At 36.2% G+C, this 13873-nt stretch overlaps 1 protein-coding gene across 1 annotated transcript in view; it reads left to right on the top strand.

The window, feature by feature from the left end:
• GRM8 (glutamate metabotropic receptor 8) overlaps positions 1-13873 on the top strand; it is a 763655-nt gene that overhangs the window by 667944 nt on the left and 81838 nt on the right. The gene's annotated exons all lie outside the window — the stretch shown is intronic.

Below are 13873 nucleotides of genomic sequence, written 5' to 3'. Positions count from 1 at the left end.
TCTATCTCTATGAGGGTAGAATATAGAAAGAGCCATGCAATCCCTAAGAATTTGATGTGGAATAGTAATGTTTTTAAGTGTTGTCTTCCGTTTTTAATTCAAATAAATGACCAAATTGTGCATATATTTATGGACTATATTATACGCACCTTTCAGGCAGGAAGAGTACTGTATAAGTAGTTTGAATAAAGTATGCTAAACTGATAAAATAAATTTTATGATGCTCTTCTTTGGAATGAAATAGCTGGAGATAGTGTTTCACTGTAATGATTCTGAGGGGTACGATTCAGTAGGATTAAGTATAGTTAAACCATGAGACAAATGTTTATCTTTTCTTAATGTTTATTTTTGAGAGAGAGAGAGAGCGTGCACACTTGAGTTGGGGAGGGGCAAAGAGAGAGGGAGACAGAGCATCCCAAGCAGCCTCCATGCTGACAGCATGGACCTCGGCCTGGGCCTCAAACTCAGGAACTTGTGAGATCATGACCTGAGCCAAATCCAAGAGTTGGATGTTCAGCCAACTAAGCTGCCCAGGTGCCCCAAAACAAAGGTTTATCTTATCCCAAGGTCTTTGCATTGGTATGGTGTGAACAAATGCTTTAAATTATCACCAAATACTTTTGCCTCTTTTTTTCTCAGTCTGATTTAGACTCACGTTTTCTTTTCTATTTCCAGTAAACTGACGGCCCTGGTTTTGCTCATTCATCTCCTCTTCTTGTCTAGGGCCTCTTCTGTCTATGTGCCATATTCCTTCCACGTGGACTATTATTTCAAACACTGCCCTTGGAGGTAATAAATGTGGAGGTAATAAAATGCTGTGATTGAATGTGTGGTTTCAGGCCCCCTCCATCATTTAATAACTATAATGTGGGTGAGGCCAGTTACCTATCACTCCGTGACAACTTAAACAAAATGGGATACCTAACATTAAACATTTAATTGCTTAGGATGGTTCTGGCACATAGTATTCTCTCAATAAATGTTAGCTATCATTGTCACCATCATCATCATCATCACCACCACTTTTTTTTTATAGAGTGCAAGTGGGGGAGAGGGTCAGAGGGAAAGAGAGAGAGGGAGAGAGAGAGAATCTTAAGCAGGCTCCACGCTCAATGCAGAGTCTAACACGGGGCTCAGTCCCACTACCCTGGGATCATGACCTGAGCTTAAATCAAGATGTGGATACTCAACCTACTGAGCCACCCAGGTGCCCCTCATAATTATCACTTTTGTGTTTCTTTTGCTTAGCAACATGAAATGGTGTATCACTGAAAATAATTCACTTCAAACCCTTCACATTCTGAAGACATTTACTTCCTGGAACTTTCCATTGGTTGAGTTAAATATACATTGAGTGATATGGGCTAAGATGGAAATAGAGAAATGTTTTGTACTGAACATCTATTATATTGTTCAAACTATTGCAAAATGCTTTGTAATAAATTATCTTAGTTGCTGCATGCATTAATAATCAGCTTAGTGTAGGAAAAATAAGAAATGTAAATAATTAAAGGAATATTCTTCAAGTTTACAAAATTGCTCATAGAGAGTTTTATTCCTGAGCTGATTTTCATCGTATTTACTTCTACTTAGTATTGGCAATGAAGGATCTGCTTAATTGAATTTAGTCATCACAAAGTATTGGCATAATGTATTTAATGTGGCTATCTACATATGACATCTAAGTCACATTTTAAGATCTTGCTAACTTTTACATTAATAGTATGAACGGTTTTAAATAATACTAAGAAAAGAACTAACATACCAAATCATCTGAGGAGTTCAAATAGTCATTTATGTAAACATTCAGGTGAATTAGTCCTATATGAAGAGAAACCTAAGAAAATTATTTGAAACTAATTCTGGTCATCTAAAATATAATTATAAACATAGTAACACATAGTTGTAGGTCCATGGTTTATGATTAAACCATAGAAGTCAAAGTAAAATTTTTATCACAAATTTAAAACTAAGAAAAAAAATTGTTCAATACTATTGCTACAAATACCACATTCTACCTGTATATTTGCATATGCACTATGGAGGGGTGAAACTCTGTCATAGGGTTAGTGTATCTTATTCATCCAAAGTATTGTGGGTCTGACTTCCTATACTCTTCCCTGAAACCATTCATTCCACAACACACACCCCAACATGCACACTTAAAGATGCCATCCTCTCCAAGCTCAGAGCCCAGGACAGAAAGCACTCACCTGGCTGGTTTTCTCTGCATAGAGATGGGTGAAAGATGGGCATCTCATGTGGCAGTTACCAGGAACTGCCATTAAGAGTTGAGATTGTGGGTGGGGGGTGCCTAGGTGGCTCAATCCGTTAAGTGTCTGACTCTTGATTTGGGCTCAGGTCATGATTTCATGGTTCTTGAGTTCCAGACCCCCCATCAGGCTCTGCATTCACAGTACAGAACCTGCTTGGGAATCTCTCTCTCTCTCTCTCTCTCTCTCTCTCTCTCTCTCTCTTTCTGCACTTCACCTAGTTGTGCTCTTTCTCTCAAAATAAATAAATAAACTTAAAAAAAAGAGTTGAGATTGTGGGAAAATAAAAGCAAGAAATAGCATATCTGGATGAAATCCAGATATGGTGGCTTTTTGTTTGTTGCTGCTAACATAATTTTTGGACAGAGCAGCTATATTTAATTATAGGTAGAGAATGAGGACCTTTTTCCAGTGCTGCCTCTCAGTCTTAAATTGAAATGTATGTGGGGTTTCCACCTGTCTTTTACATTTTCTGTTCACAAAACACTTTCACAGATACTAACTCATTAGATCTTTCCAATATGCCTGTGAGGTATGTGTCAGAGTGCATAATTCCCCCAAATTAGCTTCTCTAGGGGTATGGATGAAATAGACACCACACAGATTGAGGAAAGAATAAATTTACTACCCACATCTGCCTACTGCCTAAAGCCATGCCTATTCAAAACACTGAATGGAGAGTAATTATAATCATAGCTGTATTTATTGTACATTCTATTTATTAATCAATTTATGTATTATGAAACATTAACTTTCTATTGACTACTAGGTCTTAAAACTAAAAGGAGATAAAAAATACCCGACCTTAGATTATTGTGCTCTCAGTTTAGTGGGGAAATGGACACATGAACAGATAATCACAATATAATCTCAAAGAGTTATGATAAAATACATAATGAATTATAATGAAATACAAGGGAGAAACATACCTACCTGCCTGGTATGGATTAGATAAGAGAAGACTTTACACAAAAGTTGAATTTTCTCTCATGAAGGTAACTAGGGACATTCCCTTTTCAAATCCTATCCTCAGGAAATTTGTGTCTTTGGACATCACTAACCACGTCTTCATTCGTTAAATTATCTATTTGGTTTCATGGACCTTGGACTATATTCTTACCTAGTTTCCATCTGGCCATGTTGTTTCATCCTCCTTTACTGATCTTGCTGAGTCTGCTCCTTAAAAGTTAGTTGCTCTTTCCAGGGCTCCTTTTGTGCTATCTTCCCTTCACGTTATCCCTGTTTCTGTGGATGAGAATTCACTAATAAATATTCATGGTCTCAACTGCCTTGCACATGACTGTGCCTTTGAAATCTTTACCTCCTGCAAACCTGACTCATGAATACAGCTGAAGTGTTCATCTGATTTGTGTGTTTCTTGGCTTGGAAACCTCACTGGGATTTTGAGCTCCTAGAGAACCAAGTCATGATCTACCTTTTAAAACCAGTCATTCCCTTGGATGCCCCTATTCAATGAAAGGGACCATCACCTGCTCATTCTTTCGTTCCTTCTTCCTTCACTCAACTATATTTTTTCATGCCTATTGGGAGTTAGTCACCACAATTGGCTCTGAGATGCAACAGTAGAAAAACAGACTTGGCTTTTACTCTTCTGAGGAAAATAAATTTTAAATTACTGCTTAGCAAAGTATGGTTTACTAATTACATCTGTCAGAATCACAGGAAGAAGGGCTTTTAAAAATCCCAACCTGAGGTTCCTTCCCAGACTTACTGAATTGTAATCTTTAAGAACTGGGGCCCGGGGATCCATATTTTAAGTAAACCCCTTAAGCGATTCTGAGGAACATAACCTAACATTTATAAAACCACTTATTTAAATAAAAAGAAAACCAAACAAATAAATACATAATTACATACTATAAGCTTCCACTGAAAGAGACTACAAGATGCTGTGTGAATGTGTAATAGGGGAGTCAGGAGGATTGATACGTAATGGTCAGTCATTACCTGGGAGTTAGGGGCAAGATCATGCAAGGCCCTGTGGCTGGTGATTGATTAGACATGAGGGGTGGGAGTCAGCGAATGCTAAGAATGACTCTTAAATTAGATGCCTGGATGCCATATAATATATGTATGTATATAATGCCATATAAATATAAATATATAAATACATATATATATATATCAGTGAATAGTAAGAATGACTTTCAAATTGGGTGTCTGGATGACATATATGTATGTATATAATGCCATATAAATATTATATATATATACACACACACACCAGAGAATGCTAAGAATGACTCTCAAATTGGGTGTCTGGATGCCATATATGTATGTATATAATGCCATACAAATATAATATATATAAATATATATATGTATATATGCATATAATGTATATAACATATATACATTATATACATATATATGTACATATACATATATATGATATATATAATGTGTATATACATTATATACATACACATTATGTATATATTATATACATATACATTATATATGTATATACATATACATTATATATGTATATAATGTATATAATGCCATACAAATATAATATATATAAATATATATATACATATATGTGTGTGTGTGTGTATATATATATATATATATATATATATATATATAAAATCATGCCATTATTTGCTTAAAATCCTTTAATCGCTGTCTATGGCCTGGAGAGTAAAGTCTGAAAACCTGCTTACAGAGCCCTTCCTGGCCACTCTGCACCCTCAGATTCCTGTTGCCCCCACCTGTCACCTGGAATTCTGCAGCAGCCTCAGTGTGACTGGTCTGTCTCGAGTCCTGGACTCCATCAGTCTTCCCTCCACTCTGCAGCCCACGATTCTTCTAAACGATGAAACTCACTACCCCTGTCTTTGATAGAATCCTCCAAAGGATCCCTTGACCACCTGTAAGATAGCATCCAAACTCTTCTTGGTGGCTCATGTCCTTCATGATCTCACATCTTCTTTGCCACTCCACCCCATGCTTTAATCTACATGCCTGACATTTTTTGTACCTTTAGTTTCTCCGATTGATGTGACTTCTTGCCCCTGGGTCTTAATGACCTTTTTCTTTCTTTCTGACCCTGCAGGATGCTCTTCTAGCAGCACCATTTCCTCACCCCTTTTTAGGGAGTCTCATATGGAGCTGTGACTTGCTCTTTGTGTATCTCTTTCCCTACCTACACTGTCTCTGGAGGTCGGGGACCATGTCCTTGTCACTGGTGGATCCCCACATTGAACCTGTGTTTCAAACAGAGTGAATCTGCAACATGTTTTTTTATGCAACAAATAATACCCAGCGTTAATAGTACCTGAATGTATCAAGTTAAATAATTTGCATATTTTAAAAAATAACAGCTTTACCGAGATCACTCACAGGCTATGAAATGTATCCTTTTAAAGTGCATAATTCAGTATTTTTCAGTATATTCACAGAGTTGTGCATCTATCACCACTACCTAATTTTAGCCACTTCCATCACCACCCAAGAAATTCTGTACCCTTGAGCACTCACTCTTTTCCCTTCTCCCTTTAACCCCTGGCAGTCATCAGTCTATTGTCTGTCTAGGGATTTGCCTCTTCTGGACATTTCCTATAAAGTAAAATCACACAATAGGTGGTCTTTGTCGTTAATTTTTCTCACTTAACATATTTTCAGTGTTCATCCATGTTATAGCCTACATTAGTACTTTATTCTTTTATTTATTTTTTATACTGTATTCCTTTTTTATTTTTAATATTTGGTTGTATAGATATAGCACATTTTGTTTATCCATTCATCAGTTTATGGACATTTGGGTTGTTTCTGCTTTTTGGCTATTATAATAATGCTACCCTGAACATTCTTATATAGATTTTTATGCGAACATATGCCTTCAGTTTTCTTGGATTGGAATTGTTTAGAAGTAGAATTGCTGGGTCATATGGCAACTCTATGTTTAACTTTTCAAGGAACTGCCAAACTGTTTTCCAAAATAACTGAACCATTTTAAATTCCCATAAGCAATGTAAAGGGTTTTAATTTTTTCACATCTTCAATAACACTTGATACTGTCTGCACTTTTTCTTATAACCATCCTAGTGGATCCTTTGGTTGTATTTGCATTTCCCTGATGACTAATGATGTTGGGTACTTTTCATATGCATATTGGCCATTCATACATCTTCTTTGGAGAAATGTCTCTTCAATTCTTTAACTCATTTTTGCTTGGATTATTTGTCTTTTAACTGTTTAATTCTAAGAGTTTTTAATATATATATATATATATATATACATATATATATATATATATATATGTGGTCTATAAAAATATATGGGTGATAAGTATTAAAGAGGACACTTGTGATGAGTACTGGGTGTTACATGTAAGTGATGAATCACTAAATTCTTTTTTTAAAATTTTTTTAATGTTTCTTTATTTTTGAGAGCTCAGAGACAGAGTTAGAGGTGGGTGAGGCAGAGAGAGAGGGAGACACAGAATCCAAAGCAGGCTCCAGGCTCCACACTGTCAGCACAGAGCCCAACGCAGGGCTCGAACCCATGAACCATGAGATCACGACCTGAGCTGAAGTCAGACACTTAACCAACTGAGCCATCCTGGTGTCCCATGAATCACTAAATTCTACTCCTAAAACAAATATTACACTATATGTTAACTAACTGGAATTTAAGAATTTGAAAAAAATTCAATATATACTCAGATGCCTTAAAAAAAAAGTAAAATTTAAATTTCATCTCATGATATATATATGTTCTTATCAGATACACAATTTGGAAATAATATTGCCCACTCTGTGGGTTGTCTTTTCACTCTCATAAAGGCATCTTTTGAATCACAAAAGGACTTACTATTGATAAAGTCCAATTCATCTATTTCTATTTTGTTTCTTAAGGTTTTGGTGTCATGTCTTGTCCCAGCACCTTTTGTTGAAAAGACTATTTTTCCTCATTGAATTTTCTTGGCATCTTTGTTAACAATCAATTGCCCATACATGTGAGACATTATTTCTGGGTCCTTAATTTTATTTCATTGATTGGTCCATCTTTATGCCAGTATCATGCTGTCTTGATTACTATAGCTTGGTAGTAAGTTTTAAAATCAGGAAGTGTGAATTCTCCAACTTTATTTTTCACTGTCAAGATTGCTTTGTCTATTCTGGGTCCCTGACATTTCCGAATGGATTTTAGGATCAGCTTGTCAATTTCTGCAGAGGCCAGATGGGATTTTGATAGAGATCATGTTGGATCTGTCAATTAATGTTTAGGGAATGTTTCTGTCTTAGCATCTTATCCATGGACATGGGGTTTCTTTTCACTTATTTAGGTCTTCTTTCATTTTTTAAAATGATATTTTATAGGTTTTGGTGAAAAAAAGTTTGCACTTTACTTGCTTATTCTGAAGTATTTTACTTTTTTGATGATAAAATTTTATGAACTTTATTTTAAATTGTCCTTCTAAATAGGATAAATCTGCATTTTTAAATGTTTATTTATTTTTGAGAGAGAGAGAGAGAGATCATGAGCGGAGGAGGGGCAGAGAGAGAGGGAGACACAGAATCCAAAGTAGGCTCCGGGATCTGAGCCATCAGCACAGAGCCTGACGCAGGGCTCAAATCCACAAACCACAAGACCATGACCTGAGCCTAAGTCCGTTGCTTAACCAACTGAGCCACCCAGGTGCCCTGAGAAGTCTGCATTTTTAAAAGTTATATGGATATGTAATATTATATAAAATCATCACTTTTTTTTTTTATTTTTTTTTTTTCAACGTTTATTTATTTTTGGGACAGAGAGAGACAGAGCATGAACGGGGGAGGGGCAGAGAGAGAGGGAGACACAGAATCAGAAACAGGCTCCAGGCTCTGAGCCATCAGCCCAGAGCCTGACGCGGGGCTCGAACTCAAGGACCGCGAGATCGTGACCTGGCTGAAGTCGGACGCTTAACCGACTGAGCCACCCAGGCGCCCCAAAATCATCACTTTAATATAGGGATCGTCTCACATGTAAGTATTAGATTTTCAAAGGACCCTAATAGTACTCACCACTTTGAAAATGAGTAGAAAGCTATGTGTGACCCAAAGGAAATGGATGAATATTAAGGAAGCAATATATATTCATGTATTAATATATATACCAATATACTGAGAAACTTTATTTTGAGTTGTATTATCAGGTTAACTATGGAACATGTATTCACTCATATGTGAATCATGATTCACAAAATACATGAAAGTTTGACATTTTATTTTTTTTTTTTTTTTTTTTTTTTTTTTTTAAATTTTTTTTTTTTTCAACGTTTATTTATTTTTGGGACAGAGAGAGAGACAGAGCATGAACGGGGGAGGGGCAGAGAGAGAGGGAGACACAGAATCGGAAACAGGCTCCAGGCTCTGAGCCATCAGCCCAGAGCCCGACGCGGGGCTCGAACTCACGGACCGCAAGATCGTGACCTGGCTGAAGTCGGACGCCCAACCGACTGCGCCACCCAGGCGCCCCAAGTTTGACATTTTAAATACTTAGGCTAATTAGTGCACTTGTTAAAGCTACAGATTATGTGGAAATTAGTAATTAAAGCTTTTTTAAAATGCCCAGTTTCACTGGAAATATTTGCAGATATGACATAAAGTCATATGAAGAGTTGGGTGTTTGAATACTGGGGTGGCAAACTAGTCAACAAAATGATTATCGATACTGTGCTTCTGTATAGAGCAAAAGGAAAAGAGGTAATTCAGAATGGTATGACTGGTTATATCACTTATCTGTTAGTATTTAAAATGTTCCCACATGTATAGTAATCACATCAGTGAAGATACCACTTAAAATATGGGGAAAATACTATAATAGAGGTATATTGAGTAAGGATTTTATAATGAATACTGGAAATTATTAATTATAATGGAGCCTTTAATTTGGAAACATAGTCTTTTTGTTTTTTGAGAGATACTAAAACTACACAGAAGAAAATTGTTCTGAAAAAATAATGTCTATTTAAAGAATTTATGAATAATTACTCTAGGTTGATTGGTCTGAAAAGATTGAAGGTTAAAAAATAGAAGCACAAGGGATGCCTGGGTAGCTCAGTCAGTTGAGCATCTGACTCTTGATTTCAGCTCAGGTCATGATCTCACAGTCGTGAGATAGAGCCCCGTGGCGGGCTCTGTGCTGAGCATGGAGCCTGCTTGAGATTATTCTCTCTCTCCCTCTTCCTCTGCCCCTACCCTACCTGCACTCTTTATCTCTCTCTAAAAAAAAGAAGAAGAAGAAACACACTCAGAAAGTTTTGGGTTTTTGGCTGTTGGTGTATTTGTCTGCAGTAATAATTGGATTTGACAGCAGAAACCAGTTGATGGCTCATATTCTATGAGATGTACTGGCTTGGAACGTACAGAATGAATCACTGTTGGTAAACATTGTCAAGACAGGAATGGGTTATGGTTTTGTCCCCGGAGGTCTGTCTATATAACTATCATCCATTTGTTAGACTATATATTTTAGAAAGAAACCCTAATCTAATATCAGAATAATGTCAAAGACAAGGAAGACAAATTTTAAAAATGCATGGACACTCATAAGAAAGATGGTATAATCTGTTAATAAAGTTGCGCAAAAGGGCTGAATGATCTTTATTTATGCTTTATAGTACAGCTGTGAAAATTAGAGGTTGTTTAATTTACTCTCAGTAAATTAGTAGTATTGTTTTTAATCACTGTTTAACATATGCAAAATAAATTATTTATCTCAAATATTAAAGTATTTATAAGATCATGATTCAACTATTTGCTATTTATCCTTCCCTGAGGTATTGGTTGGTTCCCAGACTTCAACTATGGCATCAAAACACAGTGCAGTTATATATAAATAGATTACTTGATGAAAATGGAGTCATGTGTATGTATCACGTTTACAAAAATATAATTAATATATAATACAATTATATATAATATATAATATATAATATATTATATATTATAATTATGATATATAATATAATTAATATATAATTATATAAAATAAATATAATATATAATTACAAAAATATAATTAATATATTAAGAAAAGTCATATGTAGTGTTTGACTGTGGGTGTTTTTCTTAAAATTCTTATTTAAAGTATTGCAGTATTTCCCATTATCTTATAACTTTATTTTTTATTTATGAAAAATAATTTTCTATTCGTTCAGTACACAGAAATTGATCATGGAAAATTTAATATTTGGCTCATAATGATAAATATTTATCCTATGTATTGAGGCTTATCTTATATAAGTGTATCTCTTTGTTAACAAATCTTATTTCCTTGTGGAAAATGAAATGTATTAAGAATTAAAGAATTATACATGTGGTTAGAAAGCTGACCTTTAAAGTCTCTACCAGTCTTGAAGTTTAATGTTTTTGAGATATTTGGCTGCCTTTTTTTCTTCAATAACCTCATATGTCTATAGAAACCCCAAACAAAATGCAATTTTCGTTTTACAATAATTAGCTTTGAAATATAACCTTCACAAAAGTATTTTATTATCTTTTAGGAGTCCATTAGGGTATAAAATCAATACTTTTGCCATTCTGTGGAGCATTTCATTTTTCTCAATATTTTCAAGAGAAACCACTGTATGTTTCCAATTTAACTTTTTTTTCTTCCCTAATGGAATTCTATACATAAATAAAATAGCTTTTCTAAATCTTTAAAACCTAATAGAAAATTAGCTGGGTTGTGATAGATTGCTTTACCTTTGTGGTGAAAAGACAGGGTAAGAGCTAATGGTTTTGAGTGCCCTTATGACACATCAAGTACCACTATTTTCTCAAAGGAGAACATTTGAAATTAAACAGGCATGAATTTTCTATTCCACCTCGAGTAAGGCAGAAGCCAAGATACTGTTTATGACCTCATCTCAGAAATTACATGTAATCGTTTCTGGTATGTACTATTGTTTACATAAATCAACCTCTGCAAGTATTGAGCTTGGAGATTATAGCTCTCTATCCTCAATCACTCACCCCACATTCAAGAAAAGAAAACATCCTTAAGTGATAAATCTATTCATGAGAATAGTCTCAGTTGCATGTTCCCAAAGAGAGGGAACCATAAGGTGATGAAATTATATTGCCAAAATGAGCCAGTTTGGGGCATATTTTTGGTAAATGACAGGCGTCACTGCCTTCTGAGTAGAATTTCAATAGAACGTTACACTGGTGGTGGTCACAGAATGGGGGGATAAGCTTATTTTGAGTAGTATTAGTTTTCTATTGCTGTGTAACAAATAACTATAAAATTTAACACCCTAAGACAGTAAAACATTTGTTATCTTACACAGTATCTATTCAGAAGCAGCTTATTAGCTGAGTGTTTCTGGCTCAGTATTTCTCATGAGGTTGCAGTCAAGGTATCATCTGGGGCTGCAGTCATCTGAAGGCTTGAGTGCAGCCAGACAGGTTGTTTTGTAGGTGGTTCCCTCACATGCATGACAAGTTGGTGCCGGTTGTCGGCAGGTGGCCTGAGTTCTTTACATTGGGCTTCTTGAGAAGTTCTCATGACACTGTGGTTCTTCCCTTGGGGTGAGTGATCCAAGAGACAGCAGGGCAGAAACCAGAATATTTTTTCAGAAATATTCTCAGAAATCTCAGAATAGTCTCAGAAATCACATGTAATAATTTCTGGTATGTACTTTTGTTTACATAAATCAACCCTATTCACAGTTGGAGGGGAAATACATGAGTTCGCGAATTCTAGGAGGTGAGATTATTGGGAGCCATTTTGGAGCCAGACCACCATAGGATATGGTAATTCTTCTTTTGGGTTGTTAATAGAGCTGGTCTTGGGGAAAATAAGTTGTGTATTGTTTTGTTTTGTTTTTTAAATGTTCTTTGGGCTCCCATTTCTGTGCTTCTTTGAGCAACCTTCTGTTACTGGGTCCCAGTACTATCAAGTTGACCCCTTCTTCCTCCGGGGTCTGCTGTGGTGTGCTTCCTATTGTTAACAAACAAAATTCAGATGAGTAAATTAGAAGATTTCATTGGCTTTATTCAATGATTCATGAATCAGGCAGCATCTCATCTAGCAAGTAGAGGTGTGTTCCAAGGAGTTGTGCAAAATGGAAGATTTATATCAGAAGGAGGGTCAGGCAAAAAATTGTAAGCAAAAGAAAAGAAAGGATTGTTCCAGGCAAAGTCACCTTCCCTTAGGGGGAAGAGAAGGTCTTATCTTTCAGATTACCTCATCTTCCTTTGGGGAATGGAGAAGGCCCATTGGCAGACTCCTTTCATCCATCAGAAAATTCCTGACTGACCTGGTTAAGACTACATTACTGGGGAAGGTTGAAACTGCAGTTAGATCTAGGTAGTAAACACCAGTTTAAGACTTGGGGCTTTAACCTACACGATGCCATTTGGGACCTTTGGTTTTCTTTTGTACACTGTCCTTCTTTCTCACAAATTCAGCAAATATTTGAGGGCAAATTGTGTGTCAATCACTGTTCATAGAACTTACCATTTATAGTAGCTACTTTTCGTAAGAAGTTCTCTCCTATGATCTATAATTCCAGTGTGTACTATTAGTGTCCTGCTAAAATGATTGTGTTTCTAATAAAGCAAATGTGGTATTATGATTTATAATAAGAAACATATGGTCTTTGACCTTATTCCTGACACAAACTCCTAAAACCTTTGGAATTTTCTGTGATAAGAGCAATAAAGGTGTCTTAATTATGTTGATGAGGTGACTTTTGGAAACCCTCTAGATAACCTACCGTTGGGGGCTGGTTGTCAGAGGAATCAACCATGTGAGTAGGAGATTAGAAATTTCAGTCCCACGCCAGACTTTTGGGAAGGGAGAGGGGCTAAAGGTTGAATCGATGCCAATGGCCACTAATTCAATTAATCATGCTTATGTGATAAAGTCTCCATCAAGTCGCAAAAGGTGGGAGTTCAGAGAGTTTAAAAGTTGGTGAACAGGTGGAGATTTGAGGGGAGTGGCATAATCAGAAAGCATTGGAGTTCTGTGCCCTTTTCACACCTTCCGCTATGCATCTCTTCCATGTGGCTGTTCCTGAGGTATATCCTTTTTATAATAAACTGGTAATCTAGTAAGTAACGTGTGTCCTAGTTCTGTGAGCCGCTCTGGAACACTAATTGAACCCAAGGCCGGTGTTGTTGGAACCTTCAATCTATAGGTCTTTCAGAATCTGCACATGTAACAACCTGGACTTATAGCTGATATCTGAAGTGGAGGGGGCAGTCCTGCAGCCCGAGCCCTTAACCTGTGGGATCTGATGCTATTGCCCGATAGCTAGTGTCAGAATTGAGTTAACTTATAGGATGCCCGGCAGGGGTCTAAGATTGCTTGGTGGTATGGGAAACCTCCTCTTCCCTACCCCATACATGTTGAAACTGGGTCCAGAGCCTTTAGTAAACAATCAAAGAAGAGGTCAATGATTGGCAGAATACCCTTAAAATAATATTTTATTTTAGTAGAGGTATTCTGTGATTTAATCCAAAAGAGGAAGGTGGAACCTGAAGACTGAGTAGATACTAAGCACCTTAGGGTGACTTTCTCATTTATACCAGTTTCACTGCTTTAAGCCACTTATAAGACTACTTTTGTTCGATTAG

This window comes from Prionailurus viverrinus, chromosome A2, assembly GCF_022837055.1.
Source record: "Prionailurus viverrinus isolate Anna chromosome A2, UM_Priviv_1.0, whole genome shotgun sequence".
NCBI classification, from domain to species: Eukaryota; Metazoa; Chordata; class Mammalia; order Carnivora; family Felidae; genus Prionailurus; species Prionailurus viverrinus.
This window is presented reverse-complemented; position numbering and strand designations above follow the sequence as displayed.